Raw genomic sequence first — 12828 nt, 5'->3', positions numbered from 1 at the left:
CTGAAACAGTGTATTTTGAGTTTGGTTAAGTAGAATTTGGAATACTTTTTAATTTTAGTTCCTCCTTTAGCCAGATTCATAGAATCCCTAGAGTGTGGACACAGGATCTTTGGCCCAACAAGTCCACACTGACCCTCAAAGCATCCCACCCAGACCCTTCCCCCTAAACCCCATCTAATCTACCCATCCCTGAACACTATGGGCAATTTAGCATGGCCAATCCACCTAGCTTGCATATCTTTGGACTTTGAGATGAAACCGAAGCACCCAAACGAAACCCATGGAGACACAGGGAGAATATGCAAACTCCACACAGACAGTTGCCTGAAGGTGGAATCATACCCAGGTCCCTGATGCTGTGAGGCAGCAGTGCTAACCACTGAGCCACTGTGCCACCCTGTTCTTCTTAAAGTTTTGTACAATTCCTTTTAAAAATCTTTTTTCATGAGTTCCCTGCCCAAAGGCATGTCCAACTCACAATGCCATGATCTCTGCAATCGGTAGGCAAGCAGGTAGGCCTCAAACCCATCACATCTGGAAACGGGTGAAAAAATTTTTTTCACCCAGAGGGTGGTAGAAATATGGAATGTGCAGCCAGGGTGGGTGGCAGAGGAGGAGACTCTCACAACATTTAAGAAGGATTGTATAAGCACTTAAAATGCCAGGGCATTGAAGGCTATTGGCCAAGCTCAGGTAAATGCATTAGTATAGTTTGTTGATCAGCATAGACATAGTGGGCCAAAGGGCCTGTTTCTATACTGCAAGGCTCTGAGACCCCATACTGTAGGTGACAATATGATCCATTCAGGTCAACAAGCCAACTAATTGTTTTGCCCCCTCAAAGGAATCTGAGGTGCTGTGGTACCATTCATGTTTGCGATGGAAAATCTTCTAGTTTATATCTATCATGTGGCCAGGAATCTCTCCTGCTGTTATATGTTGGAAAATTTGGCTGCAGCATGAAAACACAATGGCCATCAAGTTCTAGAGAGGGATTTGAAACTGGTACTTGCAGCAGAAACATTACCTACTATCTTTTATTTACTCACAGGATGTGGCTGGGACAGCATTTATTGCCAATCCCTAGCTGCCCTTGAAAAAGTGGTGGTGAGCTGTCCACCTGACCTGCTGCTGCCCATTTGCTGTAGGGAGGGTTTTGACCCAGTAACACTGAAGAAATGGTAATATTTCTCCAAGTCAGGAGGGCGAGTGGCTTGGAAGGGAACTTGTAGCTGGTGGTGTTCACATGTATCTGCTGCCCTTGTCCTTTTAGGCAGCAGAGATGATGGATTTGGAAGGTGCTGTCTATGGAGGCCTTGTGAATTTTTGCAGTGCAACTTGTAGATGGTACACACTGTGCCACAAGACCTTCTTTTTTAAAACATACTAGGCTTATTATTAATTTTTTTTTATTATTATTCCATGATGGAGTTGACTCAGTCATTAACTTCAACAGTGAATAAGTCATAAAGTGTACCCAAGTCTAAAGCACTAACAGGTATCATTTGGAACTTTAGTCCCAATGCATGCCCCTTGGGTGTATTATTAATGCTTCTATCCAGTCTGAAAACGTAGTTGCTCCGCAACTCTTGAGGCACTTATTTTATGGTTCCCATAAAGGCTATGCAGTCCCTCCCAATTTAGGCTCTTGACTGGCCAATATTGAGGGCTGGTCAGGGGAATTTAGGGAAGGGTTGGATGCCTAGCTGAATTGTTGGAAAAGTGGAGAGGCACCTCCCTGACTGGTTCCATTTCAACATCAAGCATCCCCTTTAAAACTTTCCCCCGTGCCACACCATGACTACATTCACCAACAGGATCTCCACCTCCTCACACGCCTCCCCTGTCTCCCCTATTGTTCCTGCTGTGAGATTCCCACACTGACCTCCATTTTTGTTCTGGGGCTTAGACTCTGGGGTCTGCTTGTAGGTTGCAGCAGTGGCTATTGCTCCGTCTTACTGGACTTCACTCCTGAATAATGGATGAAAGCCTCGCATTATAGCCAGTCAATGCTCCTCAGACTGTGGGGCAACCAGTATCAGTAGGGATGTGATTCCTGTAGACTTTTCATTTGGCAGGACAGGAAGAACCACCACTGGTAAAATTCTGTCCCTTGGGCAATAATACATACATTGTTACTATCTATTTCATCCTATGCCTTTTGATTTTGCTACCAAGCTTATTAATGTACTTTATCAAATACCTTTTGAAAGTCAGTACACACGCCATTAATCATACTATCCTCATCCTCATGATGGCTAATTCAACAAATAATTCAATCAGAACAATAAACACAATCTATCTTTTACTGATCTGTTTTAAATTTTATTTATTAGCCCAAACATTTGCAAATCTAATGAATTGTGTGTCCTGACAATGGGTTGGTTGGATCGTGAAACTGGATTAAGAATTGGATATGTAATAGAACCATCTCTTCACTAATTGTAATTGGAGCAGAAAAAGAAACAATCTAGTCTGAGGACGGGAACATTGAAATAGAAACACCAATCTGTAATTGAGAGATTTTTGAAGCAGTTTGGAAAATAAATCAGGTTTCCTTTATGATAGCCTATTTATTTGATTATCAACCATTATGTTTGAGAAATGAGCCAAACTAGAAATTTTGCAGATTATTTGAGGAACTGTCATCCCAGGAACCAGTCTGGTAAATCTTCTCTACATCCTCTCAAGGACCTTCAGATCTTTCCTAAAGTGCATGCAGTATTCTAGTTGATGCCTAACTATAGCTTTATAAATGTTGAGCATAAATTCATTGCATTTGTGTTCAATGCCTTTATTTATGAAGCCCAAGCTCTCATATACTGTGCTGTTCATTCTCTCAGTACGTCCTACACCTTCAAAGATCTATGCAGGTCACTTGGTCCCATAAAGTTTAAGTTGCTTTCCCTTATCTCTATTGCAAAAATGTAACACCTCCCAGTTCTCTGGATTAAATGCAACTTGCCTGCCCATTCTGCTAGCCTATCAATGTCCTGTTAAATTATTACCATCCTCACTGCTTATCACTCCCCCAAGTTTGGTAACACTCACATGATTTGAAAATTTATTCCATTTTTCAGTATCCAGGATCCAATTTAGTTATATATAACAAATTTGGAGTTGTCTTAGCACTGATCCTTAGGGAAAACCACTGTCTATCACCCTCCAGACTGAAACACAAGAATCGACCATTACTCATTGCCTTCTGTTAAGCAATCTTTTCTTTCCAATTCAAAACTGATCCTCCTATTCAATTAGCCTCAATTTTGTTAATCAGTATTTTATGTGATACTTTATCAAACACTTTCTTAAAATCCATTTAGACAATAAGGAGACCCAATCATTCCTCCTTCATAAGGTCAGAAATGCGAATGTTCACTGATGATTATGCAATGATTGCACTGTTCACAACTCCTCAGGTACTGAAGCAGCTCATGTCCACATGCAAAAAGATCAGGACAAGATTGAGGTTGGGACTGATAAGTGATAAGTAATATTCACATGATATATATGTGAGATAGTCATCATATATGACCATCTAATAAGAAAGAATCTAATCATTGCCATTCAATGGCATCGCCATCACTGAATCCCCTATAACCAACTTCCTGGGGAATACCAGAGATAACAAGGTGTAGAGCTGGATTAATACAGCAGGCCAAGCAGCCTTCCTGCTTCGATGATGCTGCTTGGCCTGCTATGTTCATCCAGCTCTACACTTTGTTATCTCACATTTTCCAGCATCTGCAGTTCCTACTATCTCCTGGGGAATACCATTGACCAGAACCTGAATTAAATTAGTTGTATAAATAATGTGGCTACAAAAGAGCTGATCAGAGGTTAGGAATCCTGTGCCAAGTAATTCACCTCCTATCTCCACAGTCAGGAGGGCAATGGAATACCCTGTATTTGCCTGGAAAGTCTGCAGGACAAAGTAGCAAACTTGATTGATACCCCATCCCCACTTCAGTATTACCTCCCTCCACCACTGATGCATAGTAACAACAGTGTGTACCATTTCCAAGACTATTGTAGTAACACACCAATGCCTCTCTGACAACATCTTCCAAACCCATGATCTCTATTATGTAGAAGGACAACAATAACAAGTGCATGGGAACACTACCATCTGCAAGTTCTCCTCCAAGCCACTCGTCATCCTGACTTGGAAATACACCACTGTTTCTCCACTGTTGCTGGAACAAAACCCTGGAAATCTCTTCCAACAGCCTTGTTAGTCTCTCTATGAGCATGACAGCGGTTCAAGAAGGAACTTCATCACCATTTTCTTTTAGGCACTTTGAGATGGCCCAGCCAGTGAGGCACACATCCCATGAATCAAATAAAAACTGAAGTCAGCCTTCCTGCTCCTATGATGCTGCTTGGCCTGCTGTGTTCATCCAGCTCTGCACCTTGTAGTTTTATGTTCTTTGAATACCATTTAATCTTTGCAATCTAGAAAGGAAACAATTCAAACTGCCTAGTCTAATTCATACAAATGGTAAATATTGGTTTAATATTTTTAAATTTTAATTTTGATTCTCTGTTTCCTATTTTAATTTCCCTTAACCTTCCTTTATGAATATTTGTTTCCTCCCTCTCTCTCTTGATCAGTGTTTCTTTCCCTTCTCTTCCTGTGGTTGATTTGGATTTAGTTGACCCTATTTCTTTCTCCATTGTTACTTTCCAACTTTGAGGTTGAGGGCAAACTCTGTTGATCGTATTGTACATAAGGTTTCCGATGCCCTATGCCCTTGTAATAATGTTATCAATTTGTATTTCCAGCAATTTACAAAACAAAACATTTTCAAACCGAAGGGTGCAAGCAAAAATCTGATGGGCCATGCTCCCTAAAATCTGGGCCAAAGTTTTGGAACCACCAGATTCCCCAGGATTGAAGGATTACAATCGTATACCATTGCTTGTACCGTACTGTACACACTCATGTTTACACTAATCTTAAATGCTTTTACTTTATGAATATGAAGGTCAGTTACTAGCATAGATATAGTTTCTGCATGTGACTTGACAATATACTGAGTTGTTGCGATGTTTTAATGCTTTGCCAATCCAGTTTCCCAATAGAATTTCTACAGCAGGAGGGATGAAGTAGCTGTGAGTGAAAAGTGATACCTGTACTTTCATTCCTCATCATGCCACGTTATAGCACACCTTCCAATGCTGGGAAGGTGCACTACATTGATGTTGCAAAGCCAGATAATGGTTATTATAGTGAAATGAGATGGTTGAAGAGTTGCATTTGGTTAGGTCCATAGGTCTTCTGCCGCGCCTGCACTACAGATACCAAATTATGATAACATGTTGTATATCCCAAAAATACCAGAAAGGCTGATGATACTGCCAGTGCCAAGGCCAGGCTCATTGACAGCAACCACAATGTTTAAACTGTCCTTAAGAACAACCCAAGACATTTCACAGAAGCTTAGAGAAAGACAATAGAAAAGGAGATACAAGCAAGTATAATCAATTGCATCCTCAAAGTCATGTGTTTAGAGGTTGAGAGAAAGCTGAGCAGACAAAACAGGTTCAAGGGGAAATCCCCAGAGTGTGTACCTTTGTCAGCTAAAAGCACTGCAGTCAATGATGGGCAACAAAGATGACAGTCAGAGGTATGGAGTGTTTAGAGTGATGTTGCACCATTGAAGGAGCTTAGGGAAGAGTGAGACCACATAGGCTTACATGCAAAGAAAAGAATTTTAAAGATGTTGGGGGACTAGGAATCAACATACTTTAATAAGGACAGGTATGATAGGTGAGCAGGACTCGCTGTGAGCAGTGTGCGGACAGCCGAAATTTACACAAGGTGTCAAATGGGAGGCCAGAAGAACTCTGGAAAAGTTGAGTAATAAAGGAATGGATGAAGGCTTTAATAGTAGGTGTGCTGTAGTACATGAAGTTGATACAGTTGTAAGTTTCCCAGACAGTTGAGATGGAAGTTAATTTGAAACATCTTCACAGAAGCCATTTTTCAACATTTTTCAAAGTTTTAGCTCTTCAAAGATCAACATCCTGTATGTGTATAGTTTTCAGGAAGATCTTTACCCATCACTGCTACTTGTTACATAATATCCATGAGCCTCAAAAAGAGCACATATACCTCACTATCCAAACTGAACCACAAAAAGCGATTCCATCAATAATACGAGTGATTTACTTCAAGTCTTTGTTTATTAACTGCACATATCACTTGCGATCAAACTTTTCTTTGTTCTCTTAGATATTGACATAAAGCAGAGTAGGGCTATCACTTAGTCCAGCCATCTGTTGTAAGTCTCTGGAGAGGCCGTGCTGACATCCTACATTTCATAGCAGGATCCCATCATCCATTTGCTCTACAGTTAGGGGTGGATCCATCCGACTAATGGTAAAGATGAATGAGTAGTTTGTTTAACAGCCGACAGCTTACTGAGTTGTATTCAATATGAAGGGTTTATTTATTGTTGTCTTCAAAATTTGCTACTCTACTTGACATATCAGAAGCAATAAAGAGACCTCTTTTGCATTACCTCTCAACATGCATTGACCTTTGCAATTAATCCTTATACAGTCAGTTCTGCTATAATGCGTGTTTCTTCAACGCGAATTGGCTTTAACGCGATTGAAGAATTTAGACCACTATTTGTAGAACACAAACTTTCCTTCCCTATATAGGTTGTAATGTGATTCCGGCCCCATTAGTTTAAATGGCGCGGCTATTGTGCGATTTTCTTATAACGCGAGATTGCACAAGAATGGAACTATCGCGTTATATCAGAACTGACTGTATTGTGGTGAGCCAAGGTGGAGCTGAACTAACACAGTTGGCCATAGTTTGGTGATTTCAGTACTTATCACCATTAAACATTTCAAGCTACAGCACTGCTATTCAACACCAATTGCAGATTTAGTGACCATATTGCTCTGGCAGGCTCCAGTCCATGGCTGTAAATCAAATGCACTACCTTAGGATGGCTTGATTCTTTCTCCGAGGCTAGATAACTTGATCAAACTGTTTTAAGATTTTTTTATAAAGGCCTGTCACTATAAAAGTAATGAATGCTGTCATAATATCAAACAATGCTTTAAACCAATAAAAGTATTAGGGCTTAGATTAAATTTTGGCTCTACTAATCCAATTGTCAACAGATTGTCACTAATTATTCTATATTTAATAAATATTTGCATATTAAAGCTGTACTTTGTTTGACAGGAATTAAATCTCAGGCACACATTAAGTGATTTTGGTTTTCTAAACCAGAAGATATATTTTTAGATCTTGCAAAAGGAACCAAGTTAAATTAGTATTGACTCTTTCTGTGCTCTTGCAAAAACAACTGAACCAATTGATCAACTAGCAAAAGAAATCTGTCAGTCCACACTCCTGCCAAACATCTTACCACTCCTCACTACATCAATCCCCAAATACTAATGACAATTCTGCTTCATGTTGCTATTCTTTGCCTTTAAGTTTGTAATAATCACTCATTTATTCTTTTCACACTAAAATAAACAGAATCATAGCACTCGAACCCCAAAATGTAAAAGAACTTTAATATAATGCAAAAAACCCCAAGTATTTAACAAAATTAGTTACTGTAAATAAATGGCCCAATGATGCTACATTGCATATTACATTATTGTTATAAAATAACATATTCCCTTGAGAAACGCTACGGGCGAACTACTTGCAAGATAAAAAAATTAGGCCAGTTTGTGTTGTTTTCACAATTTACAATCTTAATGTGTTCAGCCTGAAATACCAATCAAAGCTCTCTGGCCCAACAACAATTAAACCCCAGAAGTTCTTAGGGAACAGAATATATATGTGTCACATTGCTCCAATACCTCTATAAGTTCCTTCCTGGGTTTCCCAGATACCAGACTGTACCATTGGCTTCTACTTGTACAACCCACTTGGTCTCTAAGGATATGGGCACATGCAAATATGCCACCTGTTGCTGAAACATGTTGATTTGGTGCCAAATCACTGGACTGTTAACCCAGAGACCCAGATAATCTTCTGGGGACCTGGGTTCGAATCCTGTCATGGCAGATGGTGGAATTTGAATTCAATAAATATTTGGAATTAAGAGTCTAATGATGACCACGAATCCATTTCCGAATGTGGGGAAAAAACAATCTGGTTCACTAACATCCTTTAGGGAAGGAAACTGCCATCCTTACCTGGTCTGGCCCACATGTCACTCCAGACACACAGCAATGTGGTTGACTCATAACTGCCCTGTGGGCAATTAGGGATGGGCAATAATTGCTGCCTAGCCAGCAACGCCCCTCATCCTGTGAATGAATAAAGAATAAACAACCTGATGTTAAACAGTTAAATCATTGAGATCCCGAATTGGACACTGTGGGTTCCCTGGGCAAAGTCTGTGTTGTCCACTCATAAAATGAAGCATGGAGATGCAATGTAGGTCCTATAGTGATGTTCTTTAAAGAGCCAGGCACCATGATTAAAATTAACATAAATTTCTGGAATTTCTAGTGTAAAACATCTGGACTTACTCTGGAGTGTTTTGGGGGATGTTGTGGTGAATTTCTATATTTTCCAGAGATTGTTCTTGCATTCTTACCAGGTGGCAGAGGGATAGGTGACCTGTGCCCACAAATGCTGAAGCAGATAGAGGGGCAGGTGCCAATGCCTCTTCAGTATGACAGGGAGATGGTGCAGTGGTTCAAGAGAGGGATACTCCTCGTCATTCCTTCTGCCAAATTGGAGCTGTGCTTCTTCATGCTGCTTGACAGTGAGGGGAGGCTTCCTGGCAAGTCCATCAGTGTACCCACTATCTCATTGTGCACACCCACTTAGTGCTGTTCTGTATTCTGTCCCATCAGTGTCCTTATCTGAGACCTTTGCAGCAGTACTTATCTGCCATCTTACCCTCCAGTGAATAGGCAAAAAAAAATCATCCATTTAATTATAAACTTCTCACTTTTACCGTAGCTTAGTTAGAGCCCACTTAGACCCCAGATCACTTTGCCATGGTGGATTCCAACTCTATGCCAGTCTCCAAATTTTACAGTGCCATTATCTGAGCTACTGGCCGCATGTGTGAGGTAAAGTAACAATCCTTTCCATCAATGCTGTGCTCCTCCTGGATCTGGTGTAGCCAGGCAGGCAGCACTCCTGAAAGCAGGAATTCAGAAGGGCGATGTTCATGTGAGGGAAGGGGGATGGAGTGAGTACCAAGAGTTCCGTGTTCACACCAGCTGCAGCTTGCTCCTCATGCCAGCTAGCTGGATAAGAGTGAGCCGGGTGTTGAAGAATGCAATACTTTTTTTTCCTATTCATTGGTGGGATGTGGACATCGCTGTCTGGCCAGCATTTCTTGCCCATCCCTAGTTGCCCTTGGGAAGGTGGTGGTGAGCTGCCTTCTTGAAGCGCCGCAGTCCGCTTGCTATGGGTTGACCCACAATGCCATTAGGGAAGGAATTCCAGGATTTTGACCCAGGGACAGTGAAGGAGTGGTGGTATATTTCCAAGTCAGGGTGGTGAATGGCTTGGAGGGGAACTTGAAGGCCCTTGTCCTTCTAGATGGAAGTGGTCGTGAGTTTGGACGATGCTGTCTGAGGATCTTTGGTGAATTTCTGCAGTGCATCTTGTAGATAGTACACACTGCTGCTACTGAGCATTAGTGGTGGAGGGAGTGGATGCTTGTGGATGTAGTGCCAATCAAGAGGGCTGCTTTGTCCTGGATGATGTCAAGCTTCTTGACTGTTGTTGGGGCTGCACTCATCCAGGCAAGTGGGGAGTATTCCATCACGATTCTGACTTGTGCCTTGTGCCTTGTAGATGGCAGACAGGCTTTGAGGAGTCAGGAGGCGAGTTACTCACCGCAGTATTCCTAGCTTCTGACCTGCTCTTGTAGCCATTGTGTTAATGTGGTGAGTCCAGGTGAGTTTCTGGTCAATGATAACCTCTAGGATGTTGATAGTGGAGGATTCAGTGATGGTAACACCATTGAATGTCAAGGGGCGGTGGTTAGATTGTCTGTTATTGGTAATGGTCATAGTCTGGCATTTGTGTGGCACAAATGTCACTTACCACTTGTCAGCCCAAGCTTGGATATTTTCCAGATCTTGTTGCATTTGAACATGGATTGCTTCAGTATCTGAGGAGTCACGAATGGTGCTGAACATTTGCAAACATCTCCACTTCCCTGAGGAACTATTGCAGAGATGTCTTGGAGCTGAGGTGATTGACCTCCAACAACCACGACCATCTTCCTATGTGTTAGGTATGACTCCAACCTCCAAAGAGTTTTCCCCCGATACCCATTGATTCCAGTTTTGCTAGGGCTCCTTGATGCTCGGTCGAATGCAGCCTTAATGTCAAGGGCTTTCACTCTCACCTCCCCTCTGGAATTCAGCTCTTTTGTCCATGTTTGAACCAAAGCTGCAATGAGTTCAGGAGTTGAGTGGCCCTGGCGGGACCCAAACTGGGCGTCACTGAGCAGGTTAATGCTAAGCAGATGCTGCTTGATAGCACTGTTGATGACACCTTCCATCACTTTACTGATGATTGAGAATGGATTGATGGGATGGTAATTCGCTGGGTTGGATTTGTCCTGCTTTTTGTGTACAGGACATATTTGGGCAATTTTCCACATTGCTGGGTAGATACCAGTGTTGTCACTGTACTCAAACATGTTGACTAGGGGAGCGGCAAGTTCTGGAGCACAAGTTTTCAGTACTATTGCCGGAATGTTGTCAGGGCCCGTAGACTTTGCAGTCTCCAACCATTTCTTGATATCATGTGGAGTGAATCGAATTGGCTGAAGACTGGTATCTGTAATGCTGGCGGAGGCCGAGATGGATCATCCACTTGGCATTTCAAGCTGAAGATTGCTGCAAATGCTTCAGCCTTATCTTTTGCACTGATGTGCTGGGCTCTTCCATCATTGAGGATGCGGATATTTGTAGAGCCTCCTCCTCCAGTGAGTTGTTTAATTGTCCACCACCATTCATGACTGGATGTGGCAGGACTGCAGAGCTTAGATCTGATCGTTGGTTGTGGGATCGCTTAGCTCTGTCTATCCTTTGCTGCTTATGCTGTTTGGGTGCAAGTAGTCCTGTTTGGTGGCTTCACCAGGTTGATACCTCATCTTCAGGTATGCCTGGTGCTGCTCCTGGCATGCCCTTCTGCACTATCCATTGAACCAGGGTTGATCCGCTGGCTTGATGGTAATGGTTGAATGGGGGATATTCCAGATCATGAGGTTACAGATTGTGCTGCAGTACAATTCTGCTGCTGTTGATGGCCCACAGTGCCTCATGGATGCCCAGTCTAGATCTGTTCAAAGTCTATCCCGTTTAGCACGGTGATAGTGCTACACAACACAATGGACGTTATTTTCAATGTGAAGGTGGGACTCATCTCCACATAGCCTGTGCGGGGGTCTCTCATACCCCCACCCAGAGTACATTTTGTGCCCTTGCCATCCTCACTGCTTGCTCCAAGTGTTGTTCAACATGGGGAAGTACTGATTCATCAGCTGAGGGAGGACGGTATGTGGTAATCAGCAGGAGGTTTCCTTGCACAAGTTTAACCTGAAGCCATGAGACTTCATGGAGTCTGGAGTCAACGTTGAGCACTCCTAGAGCAACTCCCTCCAACTGTATACCACTGTGCCACCAGTTCTGCTGGGTCTGTCCTGTCGGTGGGACTGGATATATCCAGAGATGGTGTTGGTGGTGTCTGGGACGTTGTCATACTCACAGAATCTTGCCTTACAGACTATGTCAGGTTGTTGCTTAACAAGTCTGTGAGACAGCTCTCCCAATTTTGGCACTGGCCACCAGATGTTAGTGAGGAAGACTTTGCAGGGTTGACAGGGCTGTTTCTGCCGTTGTCTTTTCCAGTGCTTAGGTCGATGCCAGGCGATCCGTCTGGTTTCATTTCTTTGAGACTTTGCAGCGATTGGTACAACTGAATGGCTTGCGAGGCCATTTCAGAGGGCAACTGAGAGTCAACCACATTGCTGTGGGTCTGGAGTCACATGTCGGTCACATGTTGGTGAGGGTTACAGATTTCCTTTCCTGAAGGACATTAGTGAACCGATGGGTTTTTCCAACAATCGGCAATGATTTCACGGTGATCATTAGATTCTTAATTCCAGAACTGTTTTTTATTGTATTCAAATTCCACAATCTGTTATGGTGGATTTGAACCCAGGTCCCCAGAACATTAGCTGGATTTCTGAATTAATAGTCTAATGATAATACTAGGCCATCCCCTACCCACGATATCCTCAGTGATGCTGGAAGCCACAGGCTTTGTCAATTACACCCTCATGATCCAGACAACCATATTCTTCATAGAGCACAGGAGATTCAATCAGCCTTGTCACTGACTGGCTCTGTTCTGTTCCCTTCTATTGTGTACCACTTATCTTTCAAAAGAAATGGTGAAATATCAATGATTGTGTAATACTGTGTTTGAATGATCTGCCTGTCATAGGTGGGTAGCTGGAGATTGGTGAGGAACATGAAACTGACAACGTTGGAAAGTGTGGAAGATAAGATGGAATATTTGCATGTTAGGTGGGAGTCCCAAAAGTCAGAAAGTATTGCTGGGTGAGTAACGGAGGTGTGGTGCATTGAGACAAGTGGGGAGAGTAGTGATGTGGTGAATATGAAACCTCATATAAAGATGCATTCACTGACTTGGACCACTCCCATGAAATACCTGCTGTTGGATCTGTAGGCCCAGTCTCTAGGAATTGGCCATTTTGGTCAGCTTCTTCCAGTATCTTCTGAGGATGGTCTTCAAGGAGATCCATGAGGAAAGCTTAAATCTACAGGGCAACA

The sequence above is a fragment of the Rhincodon typus genome, chromosome 17, assembly GCF_021869965.1.
Source record: "Rhincodon typus isolate 14 chromosome 17, sRhiTyp1.1, whole genome shotgun sequence".
Classification (NCBI taxonomy): Eukaryota; Metazoa; Chordata; class Chondrichthyes; order Orectolobiformes; family Rhincodontidae; genus Rhincodon; species Rhincodon typus.
This window is presented reverse-complemented; position numbering follows the sequence as displayed.